This window comes from Tenrec ecaudatus, chromosome 6 (genome assembly GCF_050624435.1).
Source record: "Tenrec ecaudatus isolate mTenEca1 chromosome 6, mTenEca1.hap1, whole genome shotgun sequence".
Taxonomy (NCBI): Eukaryota; Metazoa; Chordata; class Mammalia; order Afrosoricida; family Tenrecidae; genus Tenrec; species Tenrec ecaudatus.
The window spans coordinates 138956240-138975245 of record NC_134535.1 but is presented as its reverse complement, the minus strand read 5'-3'; the positions used below and the strand labels follow the sequence as shown (position 1 = coordinate 138975245).

The 19006-nt window shown below is 39.2% G+C and overlaps 1 protein-coding gene across 9 annotated transcripts in view; it reads right to left on the bottom strand.

Annotated features, from left to right (window-relative positions):
• LOC142450412 (thyrotropin-releasing hormone-degrading ectoenzyme-like) overlaps nucleotides 1–19006 on the bottom strand; it is a 496691-nt gene that overhangs the window by 367884 nt on the left and 109801 nt on the right. Inside the window, exon 3 of one of the 9 annotated variants that reach the window (XM_075552303.1) lies at nucleotides 10391–12155. The exons of the other annotated variants lie outside the window; for them this stretch is intronic. The gene's annotated coding sequence lies outside the window, so the exon portion shown is untranslated. Of the gene's footprint in view, nucleotides 1–10390; nucleotides 12156–19006 lie in introns of those variants that run through there. 9 annotated transcript variants of the gene reach the window in all.

Here is a 19006-nt window from a genome sequence, read left to right as displayed (position 1 = left end):
GCTTAGTAACTACTTCATATTCGAGAGCAAATTGTATCACCCCACAATCCATGTTGCAGTCCGATCTCATGGAATTTGTGAATGTGACTCAGCTCCAAAAAAGGATTGTCTTTTGTTATGTTAATAAGATGTCGGCTAGGTCCTAATGGCAATGCTAGGAAACTAAGGCACTTTATATAGAGCAAGTTTTCAGTGAGTTTCAGCCGCGGGTGATGTATCATTTGTATAGATATGTGTTAATATCCTTGTGAGAAATTTAAAAGGTAAAAAGTGTTACAGCAGTCTGCTTTCAAAAAGGATGATCATTTCAAAAGCCAGAAATCACTTAAAAATAAAATAATAGAATTATTCCTCTGATTTTAAACCAAGTGAAACAGAGTATATAACATTAACCATAATGTAAAAGAATGAAAATATGTGAATAGGACTTTCTTAAAATACTTTATAATAATGACTTGCTAAACAACAAACTGGTGGTATAGTGATTATGTATTGGGCTTCTAGGTGCAAGGTCAGCAGTTTGAAACCACTAAGTGCTCTGAGGGAGAAAGATGAGACTTTCGACGCTAGTAAAGGTTTAGTCTCAGAAACCCAGAAGGAGAGTTCTAGCCTGTCCTATAAGTCTCTATGAGTCAGAAATAATTCTACACCAGTGAGTTTGGCTTGGTTTTTATAATTAACAACGGCGCCCATATAGAACACAGGTCTAGTCAAGAATACATGGGGCTATCTATAATCACAGTCTCAATTTAATCTGACAGGTTTTGTTTTGGGGGTTTTTATTTAATATCATTTGTACAGGACATATAATTCATGGGAAAAGATAGTGCAGTGCATTAGAATAATTTTCTAATTGAAAATCGCTTCCTTCAAGCAAGGTAATAAAATATTCTAGACAAGAAGATAGGAGAGTTGTGTGACTTGGCAGCAAAGTGTCTTAGTAGTTATAACTTCCTTGAGGAAAAAAAAATCTCAAAGCGAATTGCACATAATGCACGCTGCAGCACAAATGTGAAATTTAACAAAATATATGTCATTTAAATCCAGTCTTATATGAATTCCCTTAAAATCTTCTCTATAAACTTGGTATACAGCTTAGTTAAGCAGCTTACCAATGCATGCTAAACCCTAAGGGATTTTTGCCACTATCCTCCCCAAAGTTCTATCTCTTCCAAAGTTTGGAGTCACTGCATTATCTGTCAATAGAAGCTTCCCCACCACACAGCTCGCAACTGTCTCACTGCCAACTGCGTCAATTTCCATCTCACCGTGACCTGAAGGTGTGCATGCCAAACACTGACTTAAACTGAAAATTTTACTCGCAAAGTGTAAAATATGATTTGGTTATACCGTGATATTAAATAAATTTTCAAGTTGTAGAGAATGTATTTATCCTTTCAGCAAAATAATTCTTCATACCAATAGCAGTTAATACCACTGTCTAGTTTTCTCCATTGCCATGAGAAAAAACTCTCCCAAATCAACAAGTGACTTTAATATTAATAGAACATCAACTATGTGTCCTATCAGTGGATTTTCACTGTAAAAATATTTATTTCTATTAATACACAAGAAAACACACTAATCTGATTTAACTGAAGTATTCACAAATCTATATAGGTATTTAATGTACATTCACCAAAAAGTCATTTTGATACAAATAGCTTCATACCTGTCTGTCAATAATCTGGACAAAAATTAATATGACATAGAGTAAGATCCCCATTTATTAGATTAAGAAACTAAGGTCCATAGAGATTTTTGCCCAAGATTAAACAGTGAGTTAGTGGCAGTGTGGGAAATTAAATCTAGAATCATTGCACCAACTTTTTCCCTTGATAGCTTATTCATCTACATTTTAAAATAGACGACAGACAATTGAGATACCGAGGCAATAAAGAATCTAGAAATTTGTCAGTCATCTGTCTTTGAGAGTTTACATTTTTCTAAAAAAAGTAGTCTTCGTAACAAGTCATCAAAATAACTACACTTTAATAAAGTATCAGAAGAAAAGAGTGGTTTTAATTAAACTTGTGCAGAAATCTTCTAAAATCTTGTGAAAGTAAGTTATGTTTGCAGTTTATATGTCTCATCAATTACAAAGTGGGTTTCATGTGAACTTTCTGCATCCAAATTTGAGTGTTTACCAAGAGCTATAGGGCTGATCAGGATAAAAAACTCTTTCTTGGTGAAAAATGTTATTGCAACATTGACAGTTATGTTACTGTAATAAATAAATCATCTAAATATTCTGTATGGTTATAAGAAGCACAGAAATATTTTTAAATTATTAAACAAAAATAGTTAAGTTCAAGCTTGTATTATTCAGAAATTGATAACATTTGCTGTCCAAAATGGCTTATATTTTTCACAGTAAGATTTAGGAATGCTTCTCTTGTGAATTAAATGTCATGATCTAATTTTGGGGGGAAACCTTTCTAAATTATTTTGTAAAGATTTTTTTCACTATGATTTTTGGTAATGCCCAGAGGATTTGGGGGTTTTGTGTTTTGTTTTTTTCTATTAACCTGTAAATACTCGAGTGGACTAGAGAAAATGTTTTTGATAACATTAAACATATAGTATTTTAATATTCATCTGCTGACGATGGGTAGAGTAAGGGCAGTTCAACCTCCCCTCCTCTCCACATTAAACACATAAGGACTACTTTCATTCATTTTCTATATTGGGACTTAAAAAAAGATTTTTTAAATGGATTCTGTTGATTAAAATTAATGGACAATGTATTCAAATTTTAAAAGTAGTAAAAAATAATAGGGAGGAAAGTTAATTTACAATAAAACACTGGCATTTCAATAATTCATTTACCAAATCCATGTTGAGTCAGCATTTATTATAAACCAAACACTGTTGTAACAGAGACTACCATGCATGGTTAATCCAGTAAAAATCCCTCTCCCGACAAACCTTACACATGTAATAAACTGTTGCTGTGGTGAGCTGCCACCAAGTCCGTTTCAAACAGAACCACCTTATGCACAGGACAGAACTCTACCCAGAGCTGTGCCACCCCCATTGCTGCAGCCACTGTGTCGTTTCTTCACCTCCAGGTTATTTCTCGATTCCCGGCCGCTCCCCTTCACCAAGCTGGATGCCCTTCTCCAGGGACTGCTCTCTCCTGACAGCTTCAAGTGATCTAAGACGGAATCTGGCTAGCCTTGCTTCCAAAGGCACGCTTCCCATGCTTCTTCTGAGACGGGTCTGTTTGTCCCTGAATCAGTACACGTTACTTTCAATATTCTTTGGCAGCACAATTCCAACGTGCCAGTTTCTCTTCGATCTTCCTTAATCAATTTCCAACTCTCCCCTGCATACGAAGCAACTGAAAATACCACATTTGAGGTCAGGATGACCAGAGTCCTCCCAGTAACATCCTTGCTTTTCAATAATCTAAAGAGGTCTTGTGCAGCAGATTTGCCCAATACAATGGGTCTTGATCTGCTCACGGCTGCTTCCATGATCACTGATTGCAGATCCAGGAAGGACAAATCCTTAACAGCTACAATCTTTTGCCATTTTTAGTGATGCTATCTGTTGGTCTAGCTATAAGGGTTTGGATCTTTCTTGACATTGAATCATAATCCATACTGAAAGCTACAATGCTTGATCTTGATCAACAAGTTCGCCAAGTTCTCATTTTCAGCAAGCAAGGTGTGTCATCTGCATATTGCAGGTTGTTAATAACCCTTTTTTCCAATCTTGATGCCACATTCTTCTTCATATAAGCAGTTTCTCTATTTTTTCAACATATAGCTTGAATAATTATCGTGACGTACACCTTTTCTGATTTTAAACCATACAGTAGTCCCGTGTTCAATTCACACAACTGCCTCTTGATGCATGTATACATTCCTAGTGAGCACAATGAAGTGTTCGGGAATTCCCATTTTCCTCAAAGTTATACACGGTATTCTATGATCTACACAATTGAATGCCTTGTCAAATCAATACAACACAAGTTTTATTGATACTAGAATCATTCTAGTATTCTCTGCTTTAGTTGACATAGGAAAAATTTAAAGAATTGCGGTTTTACACAATCTTTTTAAAGACCCTTCATATAAATAAAATGGCATATAATTCAGTGAAACTCAAAACCAAACTCACTGCCATTGAGTCAGTTCTGTCTCATAGTGAACCTATAGCCCAGTGTAGAACTGCCTCTGTGTGTTTCCAAAACTTTTAACAGGAGTCGAAAACCTCATATCTCTCCCACAAAACGGCTGGTGGTTTCCAACCTCTAACCTTGCAATTAGCAGTCCAATGCTTAACCACTACTCCATGTAATTCAAGAGCACAGAATAACGAATACTGCATAGAAAACCAATATAAAACTCAAAACTCACTGCCATCAAGTTGATGTCAACTCAAAACAACCGCAGGTGACAGGGAAGAACTACAGCTGCGGGTTTCTGAGACTGTAACTCTCTACAAGAGTCAAAAGCCCTGACTTTCTCCCGAGGAGCTGCTGGTGGTTTCAAACTGCTAACTTTGCAGTAAGCAGCCCAACTCAGAACTACTATGCTACCAGGGCTCCTCTGAAAAACTATATAGGACAAGGCAATAGAGTCTAAGTTTAGCTGTATTTGATAAGTAATCAGGGAAGATTGGTTATAGGAAGGTCCCTTTTAGGAAGTGTTATTTGAGTATATTACCAAAATAAATCTCTAATGAAAAAGTACTTCAGATCGAGGGAAAGAGAACAAAAAGCTTCGGAGAAGGAACTGAGACTGGTGTCATATTATGTTATAATACGGTGGCTGTGTATTTTTCTGATGCTGTAAGTTGTGCCATTAGCATTGCAGATAGCAGCAAGGTCACCAGAGACTTAAGCAGACCTTTCAAACTGTGTTAGACAGGGTTCGCTAGAAAAAAACAAAACCAGGACACTTATGATTTGAAAGCTAGATACAGCACAAAGGAATATAACAGCTAATTAGTCCGTGCAGCAGTATAGAGGGCTCAGTTCAACTCACTTCCATGGAATAGTTAATATACTGGAAGTCCTCCAACTCATGAGCACTGCTCAGTCCAAGGTTAAGGAACAGACAGCTGATCAGGCAGAAAACAGCAGGACGGGTCACCAATAGTCAGCAGCTCAGGAGCTTAGTGAAGCAGGCCCAGATGGGACATCAAACTCAAGCAGTGCAAGACACAGGATCCAACAGCCTCAAGCTCGAGCCCTGTATACACCAGCTCCGTGGTGAAGCAGGTCTTGCAGGAACTTCAAGTTCTAGCTACAAGATCCACAGGTTGGCTGTCCCACAGGTAGTGTAGCTCACAAGTTGAGAGCTAGCTAAAGCAGCCTTATGCTGGTCCAATCACCAGAGAGCAAGAGAGAGGGGCCAGGGTTTGGCGAGCCATTTATCTATTTGCCCTCCAAACAAACTGCAACTTTATTAATCCCACATGTTCTCATTGGCCATGTTGACACAATACCTAACTATCACACAAACTAAGATAAATTAGGGAAAAAGTCTGGTGAGCTAACTCCATATATTAGCCATTGAAAACACTATGGGTCACAACACAATATTTTCTGATATACTGCCAGAACTTTACCTCCCTGCATGTAGACTAGAAAACACTACATAATGGCCACAAATTATGGAATCAACCATACCAACAATAATGACTATGATGAAAGACCAGGCAAAGCAGTCAAAGACAAAAGCCAGAGGAGTGATTACAGTGCGACATCACATAATCTCACCTGGGTGAAATGGGAAGTTGAAAGTGATGTCTTCATAATCTATTACCTAGACTACTAATAAAGTTCTAGTGAATATATGTGTATGGATATTCAAGACCATGAAAATCCTCACAACTGAGTTCATTGAAAGCATCGTGATAAACGGAGAAAAGATTGGCATTGTCAAGCGTTCCATTTGACTTAAATGCACATCTATGTATGTTGACGGAGCAGCACTCAACATGCTCCGTGATGCACTGCGCTGGTACCTCTGTTGCGCGGGAGTTCTTTAGAGTGTTGAAGAACAAATAAGTCACTTTCGAGGCTAATCTGCACCTGACCCGAGCTATGGTATTTGCAATTACCTCATATGCGTATAATATTTGGACATTAAATAAGGAAGATTGGAGAACCAATGCATTTGAATTAAGGTGGCAGCAAAGAATATTGAAAATATCATGGACTACCAAATAAGCCAACAAATTTTGAAAGAAATACGGCCAGAATGCTCCTCAGAAGCAAATGGTTAGACTTCGTCTCATATACTCTGGACATGTTATTAGGCGATACCAGTGCCCGAAAGAGGGCATATGCTTGTGACAGCAGAAGATTGTCAATGCGAGGGACTGACACTGTGGTTGCAGCAATATGGACTTGTCAGTACGATGGACTTTGTATTGGACAGGGTTCTCTAGAGAGACAAACCAGATTGCTAGTAATTATATATAAATATATTTATAAAGATAGACATATAATTCAAGAAATGAACCGTTAAATTATATACAGCTATATAATACAAGAAATTAACAGTTAAATTATAAAGCAGTGAGACACTAGCAGTCCTTTAAGGTTTGAGAGCTGCCAGTTGCCAGTCCTCTTCTGTAGAGAGAGCTGGGCTACATATATCCAGGCAGCAAACAGCAAGGCCTGTCCCGAACTGTCATCAACTGTCAGTCCCCCGCTCCAGAGATGAACATTCCAATCGTGTGGGCTTAAAGGGACCTCAACTTACAGCGACACAGTCCACAGGCTAGGCATCCCACAGGTAGTGTACCCCTTTAAACTGAGGCACAGAACAACCAAAGTGAGGGTCACCGAGCCATTTATCCCTCTGCCCTTCAGTTAATCCTACTTGTGTTTATCAGCCAGGCTGGCACAATAAACTATAGCAGACTTGTCGATGCAATGGACTTGATGATGCAATTTGTCGATGCAATGGACTGATACAGTGGATGTAGCAATATGGACTTGCTATGTGATGGACTTGTCGATGCAATGAACTTGTCGATGCGATGGACTTGTCAATGCGATGGACTTGTCAATGAGAGGACTGACACAGTAGTTGCAGCAATATGGACTTGTCGATGCGATGCACTTGTCGATGCGATGCACTTCTCGATGCGATGGACTGACATTGGTTGCAGCAATACGGCTCAAACATAAGGACAAATGTGAGAACGGCACAGGCCTGAGCAGTGTTTTGTTCTGTTGAGCGTAGGGTTGCTATGAAGCAGGACCGAATTGAAGGCACTTAAGAACAATAACATACAGACATTCAGATAAATATCTTTAGGTTTTTTCTCTCTCTAGAGCAGTGATTCTCAACCTGTGGGTCGTGACCCCTTTGGGAATTGAACGACCCTTTCACAGGGTCATCCGATTCATAACAGTAGCAAAATTACAGTAATGAAATAGCAATAAAATAATGTTATGGGTGGTGGGTCACCACAACATGAGGAACTGTCTGAAAGAGTCGCAGCATTAGAAAGTTGTGAACCACTGGTATAGGACATGTATCGGGACCACATCATCTGACTTCTAATTCTTTGGATGTGAACCAGAGGCCTATTGTATTGCTTGTTGCTCTTAAGACTCATCTGCTTCCAATAGATGTCAGCAGTCTGTTTGACCTGCCAATCTTAGGTTCATCAACCCTGAAGCTTCATGAGTAAAGAGAAGCCACCATACTGACTTTTCACCCATGACTTGGGAATTCCAAGCCTCTCAACTATGTACCTAAGGTACACCTGACCCAAGCCCTGGTAATTTTAATTACCTCATATGCACTGTTTGGCAGTGAATAAGAAGATTAAGGAAGACTTGATGCATTTGAACTATGATGCTGGCTCAGAATACTGAATGTACCATGAACTGCCAAAAGAACCAACAAATCTGTCTTGGAAAAAGTACAGCCAGCAGGCTCCTCAGAGGCAAGGATGGTGAGATTTCTCTCACATAATTTGGACATGTTTTCAGGAGAGACAAGTCCTTGGAGAAGGACATCATGCTTGGTGTAAAGTAGCAAGGCAGAAAGAAAGAGGAAGACCTTCAGCAAGAGGATTGACATAGTGGCTGCATCAATGGGCTTAAGCAGAAGACAATAGGGAGGATGGCGCAGCACCAGGCGGCGGAGCTATGAGCTGGGCCCAACTCGATGGCCCCTAACAGCTAACAGCAACACTATGAATCATTCCCTTAAGATTAAAAAAAAAGTCTCTTTCTTTATTTAGACACATATATAAATTTTACTGCTTTTGCAACTATCTACCTTAACATTTTAAAAATTTTACCAGTCTCAGTACAGATAACTAAATATCACGCCTGAGTGTGTTCACTTAAGAAAGGAGTGCACATTTATTATTTTTACTCCAAACCCTTTTCATTGTCTTCAAAAGAATTTTAGAAACACATGCATGAAAGATACATTGCATATTAACTTTGATTCTACTATATCCTGAAGGGCACAAAAAGACTAATAAATAGAAAACTTTAATATTTTTGTGAAGTTTAAAGTAATATCTTCATTATATTTCTAACACTTCACACATGACATCAACCATAAAGATTCACTTTCTAGGCTCACTATATAAAACAAAAACACAAAATACAACAGCATTATATCAGCCCAAATAAATCAACTGCCATCAAAAAATGAGGATCAGTACATTTTCTTTATTGTGATCATTTATTTGTAGGGTTTTTTAATCTTAAATTTCAAATGACTGATATGTTTGACAACATATATATAAAAGATGACACTGTGTACAGATCCTCAATTTTTATATCCTCTAGCTTTGAAAAATAGAATTCATTCTGAAACATGTTATGTTCTCTCTAAGATTGTTGCATTAAAGACATCCCTTGCCTACTCTGACCTCACTTCACCCGCACTTCGCAGGGGTAAATCCATTGCCATATGGGGAAGAACTCTATTCTTCCTATGGCCAAGTTCTGAAGCAGGGGCGTTACATGCCTAAGCGTGAGCCTTAGTGAACTTAAACTTTTAAGAAAGATTGAACCAATAAAAATAAAAATAGACAGCACATATTATAAAGTCTCCGGGTAGCTCAAATAGTTAAAATCTTGAGTGCTAGCCAAAAGGCTGCTGGTTAGAACCCACCCAAAGCTATTTTGGAAGAGAAACCTAGCACTCTCGTTCTGAACTCTTAAATATCTTTAAAAATTTAAAAGGGTTTTTAACTCTGAAAATATGCAGTAGCCATGCACCAAAACTGTCTTGATAGCAACTAACAATAAAAATACTGTATTAGTTCGGGTAGACTAGAGAAACATATTCACAAACATGTATATGTATATAAGAGACAGGTTTCTGTACAAGAGCAATTGAACATGGAGAAAACATCCCAGCCCAGTCCAGATCAAGTCCGTAGTCTGATATAAGCCCATATGTCTGATATCAATCTATAAAGTCCTCTTCAGAATCACGAAACACATGCAATGAAGCCAAATGCAGGATGATCACAAGCCAGTGGGTAGAAAGTCTCCGGGTCCAGTGGCGTTGTAAGCATCTCAGCGCTGGCAGGGGTTTCTCTGTGGCTTCTCCAGCTTCCGAGGTCTGGTTGCGTCCATGTAACTTGTCTTCTGCAATGTCTCCCAGGGAATGGGAGAGAGAGAGGTGTCTTCCAGCTCTCCAAGGAGGAAGTACCAGATTTCCCAGAATTCTCAGGAGAAGCCCATGCCCACACAGAAGTCTCATTGGCTATCTCCAGATTGACAACCTAGACTTAACCCGTACACTCTCAATCCTTAAATTGACACCAGATTAGGTGACTACCACAAACACATATTAAAATACTTACAACCTACAAAAAGAAAAACAAAAACCAAACTCACTGCAATTGAGTCACTTCTGACTCACGGCAACTCTGTAAGACAGGGTAGCACTGCCCCTGTGAGTCTCCGGGTCTGTAACTCTTCATGGGAGTAGAAAGCCTCATCTCCCTCTCCAGGAGGGGCTGGTAGTTTTCAACTACCCAACGTGTAATCACTACACCACAGGGCTCCTTGAAACATACCATGGACACAGTAAATCTGTGAACTTGGAAACATTCCCATTTATAGATTTAAATATCTGAATGCCAGAGATCTCACAGACACTGAGTAGCAGACCTGAAATTTAAATCCAGTTCCCTGAGTCAGCAGTATAGAATCAGTCATTATGCTTTACTACCGCTCTTCTTAATTTTCAGCATTATTCAAAGTGGTGAGAAAAGTGGGTTTATCGATCCTGAAGTTTCCAGATATTATTCATTCCAGGTGAGAATGTTAAATAAATTAGACAAAAGTATCAACATAAGTCTTTAGATGAATATGCAATATTGATTTTTAATATACTGTACATAAATATGTTTAATATGGTACATACAAATAAATTAATTTATCCATACATATAATTTAAACTTTTCAAAAGTTATATAGAAACAAATATAGTCATTTATCATATACAAATAATATAGCATATGATTATAATTTTGATACATATGTATACTCAATTAATGTGGGTACCATTATATATATTTATAGACAAATTGATTATCTTAATAAAAACTAAATGTACCAGTTCTTTTTAATGTGACAGTTGAGTTTTATTTTTAAGCATATATAGAAATGTAGAAAGAAAATACATCCCTGATTATAACCTCTTAGTTTAAAGAAACTATAGGTTTTTGTGTTGTTGAATGAAGGAGGCAATCAAGTAGAGTCCGTGGCCAAATCCACATGCCTACCTGTTTTTGTGTAAAATTTTACTGGGACGCCTATCCTCATTCACTTATAAATTATTTATGGCTGCTTTCTTGCCACCTCTACGAAGTTGAGTAGTTGTCGATGTCATGTTATGGCTCCCAAACTGTAAAATATTTATCTAGTGTCTGATCTGTTACAGTGAATGTCCTCTAATCACTATCATATTGATTTTGGAGATTTATTTCCTTGATTGAAATTTATTCTTATAAATTGTCTCAATACAGATGCCAGGAAAGGGTAAGGTAGTTTAACAGATATTAAGATGATAACCCAATTAAATCTCTTAAATGATTAAATAATTAATATAAAGTGAAACTGTGAAAGGGAAGCCTTATACACTTTATGGCTGTCATATCTACATTTGGGCCATATAGTCTTTGACAATCCCTCAAATCTCAGCAAGTAGCACTGAATGTGACCCAAGTCCATGCATAAGTATAGAAGTATAACCAAACTTCTGCTACAGCTACAGAGTGTTGGTTTCGTCCACTGGAGAAGTTTGGCTCACCAGGATTCATACCACTCACTATCTAGTTTTATTAATATTAATAAAAACTTGCAGGGTCTATCTACATGTACTTAAGCTAAATGATCCTAAACATTATAAACCTACCAATTATTTTACAGTCAAGTGAATGTTTTTCCAGTCTGTAAAATAGAAGAAAATGCTAAACAATTTAAAAGCTAAAAAACATGCTATTCTATCTTATTGAAGAGATACTTTAGGTCATTCATGAATTATTTCTCATAAGGAGACTAAACCCATAGGAGAAAATAAAGCCAATAAAGAATAAATCTAAACTATAAACCATTAAAATTCCTCCAGTTGAAAAATGGCATTTGGAACTCACTCCTTCTTTCAAAATTAGACTCCCTAAAGCTTTAGAGATGCCCCAGGGGCATCATTTACGACTGCCATATTGGATCCGCTCTGCTTATGTATGGCAACCTCCCATGCAGGCCACCTCTCTTTTTTACACTTCAGTCTGTTTTACATTTACATGTGCTGCAGCTGCATCACAGTTCTCAAAGATCGTGAAAGAGGTTGTAAGGCTAAAACTGACGTAGTAATATATTTTCCATTTGAAAATCATAATGTTTCAATCTCAATCTCAGATACTGCAGTGGTACAGTCAATCAAGTAAAAATGTAGTTTGCAAAAATCTTATTTTATAAATATAATTCACTCCAATATGGATTTCAACTCAATCTGAAAAAAGAAACAAAAACCCCAAGTGCTTAAAATTGGATCAATACATAACATCATGTGAAACAGAGAGAAGATTGAAGTGCTCAAGAACAGAATGCTCCTCAGCAGCGAAGATGGTGAGACATCTCACATACTCTGGACATGTTACCTGGAGAGACTGGCCCCTGGAAAAGGGCTTCATGTTTGCTAAAGAAGAAGGAAGCACAAAAATATTACTACCCTCATCAAGATGGATTGACCCTGGCTTCAACATTAAGCTCAAGATAACAAAAACTGATAGGAGGATGTAGCTAGGCAGTGTTTCCTTCTGCTCTCTCTATAAAGAAAGTTATGCGTCTGGGTTGTATCCTCTTACCATACTTGTTTAATATATATGCTGTGAAAATCATGAGAGGCTGGCTTATAAGGAGAAGAATGTGGCATGAGAATTGGAGGAAGGCTTATTAACCCCTGCGATAAGTAGAGGAAGGCTTCGAGCACCTGCAACATGCAGATGGCACAACCTAGATTGCTGGAAATGAGGAGGACTTGAAGTATTTGCTGTTGATGATCAAGAACTGCAGTCTATGGTATGGATTACAACTCAATGTCAAGAAGACCAAGATCCTGACAACTGAACTGACGGGTATCAACATGGTAAATGTAGAAACTGAAGTTGCCAAGGATTCCATCTTGCTTGGATCCACAATCGCTACTCATGGAAGCAACTGATGCATTGCATTTGGTAAATCTGCTGCACGAGACCTGTTTAGAGTCTTGAAAAGCGGGGTGTTACCTTGAGGACTAAAGTGTGCCTGACCCATGCAATGGTATTTTTCATTGCCTCATATGCATGTGAAAGTTGGATATGCAATAAGGAAGGCCAAAAAAGAATTGATCCATTTGAACTGTGGTGCTGGTCAAGAATATTGAAAGTACTTGGACTGCCCAAAGGAGAAATAAATATCTGTTGAGGAAGAAATATGGCCAAGAGTGGTCCTTAGAGGCAAGGAAGGAGAGACTTCATCTTACATATTTGTACATATTATCAAAAGAAACAAGTCCCTTGAGAATGACACCAAACTTGGTTAAGTGGAGGAGCATCAATATAAAAGGAAAGTCTTTAGGGAGATGGACGGACACTGTGGCTGAAACAATGGGCTCAAGGGTAGGAACTATTGTGCAGATGGCACAGGGCCGTGCGGTGTAGCATTCTGATGTGTATAGTGGTCACTATGGGTGGTCACTGACTCCATGTACCTAACAGCATACTTGCACTCTCTCTGAGTTAGTGTCAACTTAATGACTCCTAATGATGACAGCATCGATCACTATTTAGAAGACTGTACCTTTGTTATTAACTGGAAAAATATTTCAATTTATTTTTCTTGTGATAATTTCCTCATATCCATCCCAGTTTAATTTTTATATGGTTTGAGAGACAATCCCCTCTGAGATTACAGAAAATAAAAAGTAAACAAAGTATACCTCACTCAGGTGAGAGAGGGACATCTGCTTTTCGCTCCACAAGATTGGGAGTGAATATTCCATGGTTTACAACAAAGATCTTTGTTACTCTTCTTTATTGTATCAGATCAGACAGCCTAAATGCTGAAGGTAAAGGAAAGCCATGATCATGGTCATTCGAAGCCCCTAAACCGCAGAAAGGATCATCAATCAACAAGTAGTCCCTGTCTTTTTTCTGAGAAGCTCAGAACTGGATAAAGAATGCTTAAAATAACACTGGGAAAAGGGAGACAAAAAATATATTTTGACTATTTCTCTCTTAGAGAGCTTTCTGCCTTTATTGGCTTTTAGAAGGGTAACCTTAATTTACATAACGACCCCTCAGTCTCAGTTTCTTGTAATGAAGCTATTTTGAAAAACCTACTGATCTCAATATAAGCTATTTTAGCTCTCAAGTTTATAGGAATGGTCACCTTTCTTTTCAAATTGCCTGATTGGCAGTGCTTCTGTCAGCAGTACTCCCCAGCCTAGACTTTAATGAAATGTTGCACTTGTCCTCTGAGGCTTAGGATAGCTATTTGGTTATAATTAACTCCGGATTGACCAATGGCCAGTGAAAGAACAATTTACTCCAAGAAAAGATTATTACAACCATCATTTTGTTCCAAGTACAGCTGCTCTGTTTGGACAAAACTGAAAATACAAATGACTCATCCCACTGTGTTAATTTCAAACAACCACGAGGGAATAAGGAAGCATGAAAAGATTGCGCCCCTTCACTGTAGCTATGCAGAAGTGTAAGCTACAAGGGAAAGAAGAAAGAGCATCGTTTTTCAAACTAGTTGCCACCAAATTACACTAAAAAGCAGTTCAGAGAAAGAGGCACCCAACTTCCTTTTTTCCAGATGTAATGCAGCAAACTGTGGTGGGTCTCCTCTCAAAATCCATCCAAAATAAGTTCACTCTGTCAACCTCTACTGCTAGCACTCTTGTAGAAAATTCCATTCTTTCTCAGATTAATGCAGGAGCCTCTCAGCTTCTGCCCTTGATTCTCCTCTATCCCCCAAAGCCATATTATATGAAGCAGCTAAAAACTGAAACTCACTGCTATTGAGTCTATGCTGATTCACAATGACCCTAGAAAACACAGTAGAACTGCCCCTGCGAGTTTCTGAGACTGGACCTATTTATGGGAGTAGAAAGCCCTATATTTCTCAAACCAAGTTTCTAGTGGTTTTGAACTGCTGACCTAGCAATTAGGCAGCCCAATGCGTAACAACCATGCTATCAGGGTTATTTAAGTGACCACTTAATATTAACTCAAAGCAGAGTTCAATTGCTCCTCTGCTCAAAATGAAAGTGAGCCTTTCATTAACCATGGAAGATCTTTGATTGTCAGCAACAGTTAGTTTACAAATCCTACTCTCAGGTCCATGCAGTCTGACCCGGTCCCCCGACTTTTCTCCAAGGAGTCAGACAATGTTCTCCTTCAGGCTTCTCTCAGGTGCCATTGAGTCCATGTCAATTCACAGTAATGCCATGTGACCAAGTAAAATTATCCTCTAGAGCAGCGGTTCTCAACACATTTCCAATGGTCTTAGGAACCGAGACCCTTCTCTATCTGTCTCCAGGCAGGTCCGCCCACATGCAGATACACCCACATACAAGTACTGGGCATGAAGACTGTTACCCATGCTACACCATGCTTCAAGACCAAATTTCTTTTATTTGTCATTAAAAATAAATGTTTCACAATATATAATTACTACAGTGATTATCCCTATGCTTTAAATATGTTCAATTTGTTTAACAATGAAAATACATCCTGTATATAAGATATTTACATTATGATTCATAACAGTATCAAAATTACAGTTATGAAGTAGCAACAAAAATAATTTTATGGTTGGGGGTCTGTATCAAACATGAGGACCTGTATTAAAGGGTCATGGCATTAGAAAGATCGAGAACCCCTGCACTAGAATGATCTTAGCTGCAATCAAATGATCTCCAGTTTTTGCTTCTACCGAATGAATGGGTGGGTTCCGTCTGCCAACCAGTTGGTAGGGAGCTGAATAATGAACCATTTCACCATTAGGCCTTTGAGATAGCATCAATGAATATGGTCCTTTGGCCACAATCCTTACATGATGTACTAAAACTGCTGGCCTCTGCGCTGCTGGCTCGAATTCCGTTTTGGAGAGAGCTCTCTACTGCACTGACAGTAGATTAGGGGGATGAAGTCTCCACTGCAGCAGAGGGGGTAAACCAAGCCAGCACCCTGTTTCCTTGGGGCTATGGTCTGCTGAAAGATTAAACACCACACCTCAAAATCATTTTCTCTATATAAGAGACACTTCAAAAGCAGGAGCAGAGAGAGAAGTCCCAGGATCACCCATCAGAAGAACAACTACCAAAGGAGTATATTTGAAATCCCTTTCTAAAGTAGCACAAGCCAAGAGCAAAGACACCAGATACACCAGAAGATATGATGTAGACACCATGGGACTTAGCAAAGAAACCAACCCAACATCAGAGGCTGAAGCAGAGAGATCATGAGAGAGAGAGCAGACACTGAGACTGCGAGGCAGAGCAGCAGGTCAGCTTCTTGGCCGCAAGAGCCAGAGGCCAAGAGATCATGTGGCGAGAGGCTGATACTATAGAGAGAGCTGGCTATTGGCTATGAAGATGCTGCTGTGGACCAATGACCATAACTGTATTGTTTGCTGATCCTGACTTGGGATTACCTCCCAATTCCCCTAATACACAATTGTGGGTCCTATGTGTGACTTCTGCCTCAGCATGAAACGCAGCATGAACGTAGAGTGTCATGGCAGGAATGGTCCGTGTCAGCATAGGATAGAGAAGGGCGGAAGGTCGAGGCATGGCTGACGTCTGCCTCATGTCAACAGGCAGGCCAGGGGTCAGGTGGGGCCTCCTCCATGCCTTTTGAGCAGCTTTCTCTCCTGACCACACACCTTGTTTAAAACTACAGCCCGACCTGCCAACATTTTATTTTTCGTATATAAGTTATCACTTTCTAACATCATAAATGTTTTGTTTTCGACCTGTCTTTTCCCATTAAAAAGTATGCTCCAGGAGAACAGGAATATCTGTTTCATTAACTGCTGATTTTCCACCAGTTGGCAGAATAGTATCTAGTAAACAGCCAATAAACATATGTCAAATCCATTAATTAATGTGGTTCTAATGCCCAAGAAAAGCGAGATTCTGCATTTTCAGAAGAAAAAAGCATTTCATGCAAAACCACCCTTCTTAACAGCTCCACCCTCACACTGCTCTGATGGTAAACAAAGCTCAATGCACTTGCCCCCAGTCTTCACAGCAAACTCTACTTGGGGGCCCTAATGGCAGGGCTGTTGCAAATAGAGATACCACATCTTTAGTCTCGTTGACATCTTATTTACCGAAAAGGCACAGCTTTGGCAATTATGAGGAAAACCGTCATCATTTTCTCAAACAAGATGAACCACGAGAACTAGATGGTAGCCAGCTACCATTACTGAACATCTTGACCAAAGCTTCTGTGGAATAACTGGACCAAACGGGAGAAAAGTGTGTACCAGCGTTTCAAATGCTCATAGGCTTCACACTACCTGGAGCCCTTGAAACTGCATGAGATCAAGCTGACCAAAGCAACATGAAATATTAACTAGAAACCTCAGGGGCAAAACGTTCAAGTTCCTGGAGGGGAATGACTCGGCAAAGGAGAATGAGGAAGGTTGCAGACCTGGGGTATGTACTCACTAGCATTAAGGTCAACATGGGGAATTGGTATATACTTTCAACAACAGTAAAAGAAAAGGTTTGCTTCTTATCTTCCACATAATACAAAGGGTTAAAATGGAAGATGGGAAAACACTGAAAGATTTGTTAAGTACCTCCCTTGGGTCAGGCACGGCACTCGGCAGTGGAAATCGAGCTGCAAACAAGAAAATAAAACCATCTCTTCTTGTATCGCCTATCTTGAGGTCACATTCCTAACACCCAAAACCAAACTCTTAAAAAAACACAGAGTGAAAACCCCTAAAGTCATATATAATTGGCCCCTTCTGATCTCATCTCTTGCTACCCCTTTCCCCACTGACTTTAGTCCAACCTCACTGGCCTTGTTGCTGTTAATCAGACTAAAACATTGCACACCTCAAAGCCTTGGCAATAGATCTTCCCTCCGACTAAGACACTCTTCTCCCCGCCGTCCAAGTGCCTGCTGTGGGACAAGGGCTAGAGACCAAGATTTAATAAGGGAAATGATAACCTTAATGCTGCATGAAATGAGGGAAAGGGAGAGGAGTAAAACAAAGAAGGAAGATAAGGAGTGACCGCAAGGCTATAATATAAAAAGCGGAAGTCAGAAAACACAACTCTGAAAAACAGATTATTTTAAGTACGCATACATCTGAAGGAAGGGGGGCTTTAGGCTGAAAGAAGGGCAAGTGAAAACACCCAAGTAAGGAGCCTGCGTAGTGCTTGTAAGAAACAGTAGGCTGGCAGTGTAACCAGAACAGGTGTGCACAAGGAGGAGAGGAATCGGAGACGAGGATGGAGCGGCAGCCACACCATCCAGGGTCTTGAAACACCAAAGAATCCCTGAATGGGCACTAGGTGCCAAGGCAAGGTGTGAACAGGAGAGCAGCAGCAGCAGCTAAATCTAACATCTGTCCAACAGAATCTTAAAATTCAGGACATATCACATTCACATACCACTTAACATCAGAATCCATTTCAGTTAAAAGGTGCACAAAGACAAAGAAAGCGGGGCGAGTCAGATAACAGTATGAGCTGTTACAATGGTAAATGGCTAGAAGTGATCAGATTTCCAAGATATTTATAATATAGAACCAAAAAGATGCATTATGACTTGGGTGTGTGACATGAGAGACAAAGAGTTTAAATCTAAGGTTGCTACTTTGTTTGTGTGTTTTCTAAACAATGTAGGGGTTCTCTAGCTAGCACACTTCAGTGCTTGGCTCCTAGCTGAGAAGCTAACGATTCATTTCCCCTCAGAGATACCAGCGAAGACAGGGCTAGCGATCTACTTCCAAAAGTTCACAACAACGAAAAGCAAACGGAGTCGTATTCTAGTCTACACACACACAGGACCACCGTGAGAATGAATCACCAGACAGCAGCCAGCAAGAACACCAAACAACTTTTGGAGGAATGGATCTGCCCTGTTCTGAGATAGGCAAAACTTCAGAAGGAAAAAGAAAGTGATTTACAATGTGTACCTCAAATTTGAACATGGTAATTTTCATATACGCTTTAGACACTCAAACAGATGCCAAATAGTACAAAGTAGACATCTGAAATTGAGAGCGAACTCAATTGGAAAGATCAAATTTGGGAGTTGTTAGCTATCAGCAGATAGTAATTAAAGAAGCTAGGTGAAGTCAATAAGTGACTAAAGTTGGTAGTTAAGAAAAGAGCTACGCAACTTGAGACCCGGACACTTCGAGAGAAAATGTGAAGAGAGACGGAAAGGAAAGTAAATACATAGGAAGAGAATTCCCAATGAGCAGCAGGAGGGATGGCAGGCAGGGAAGAGAAATGTGTTGTCTGAAAAGACA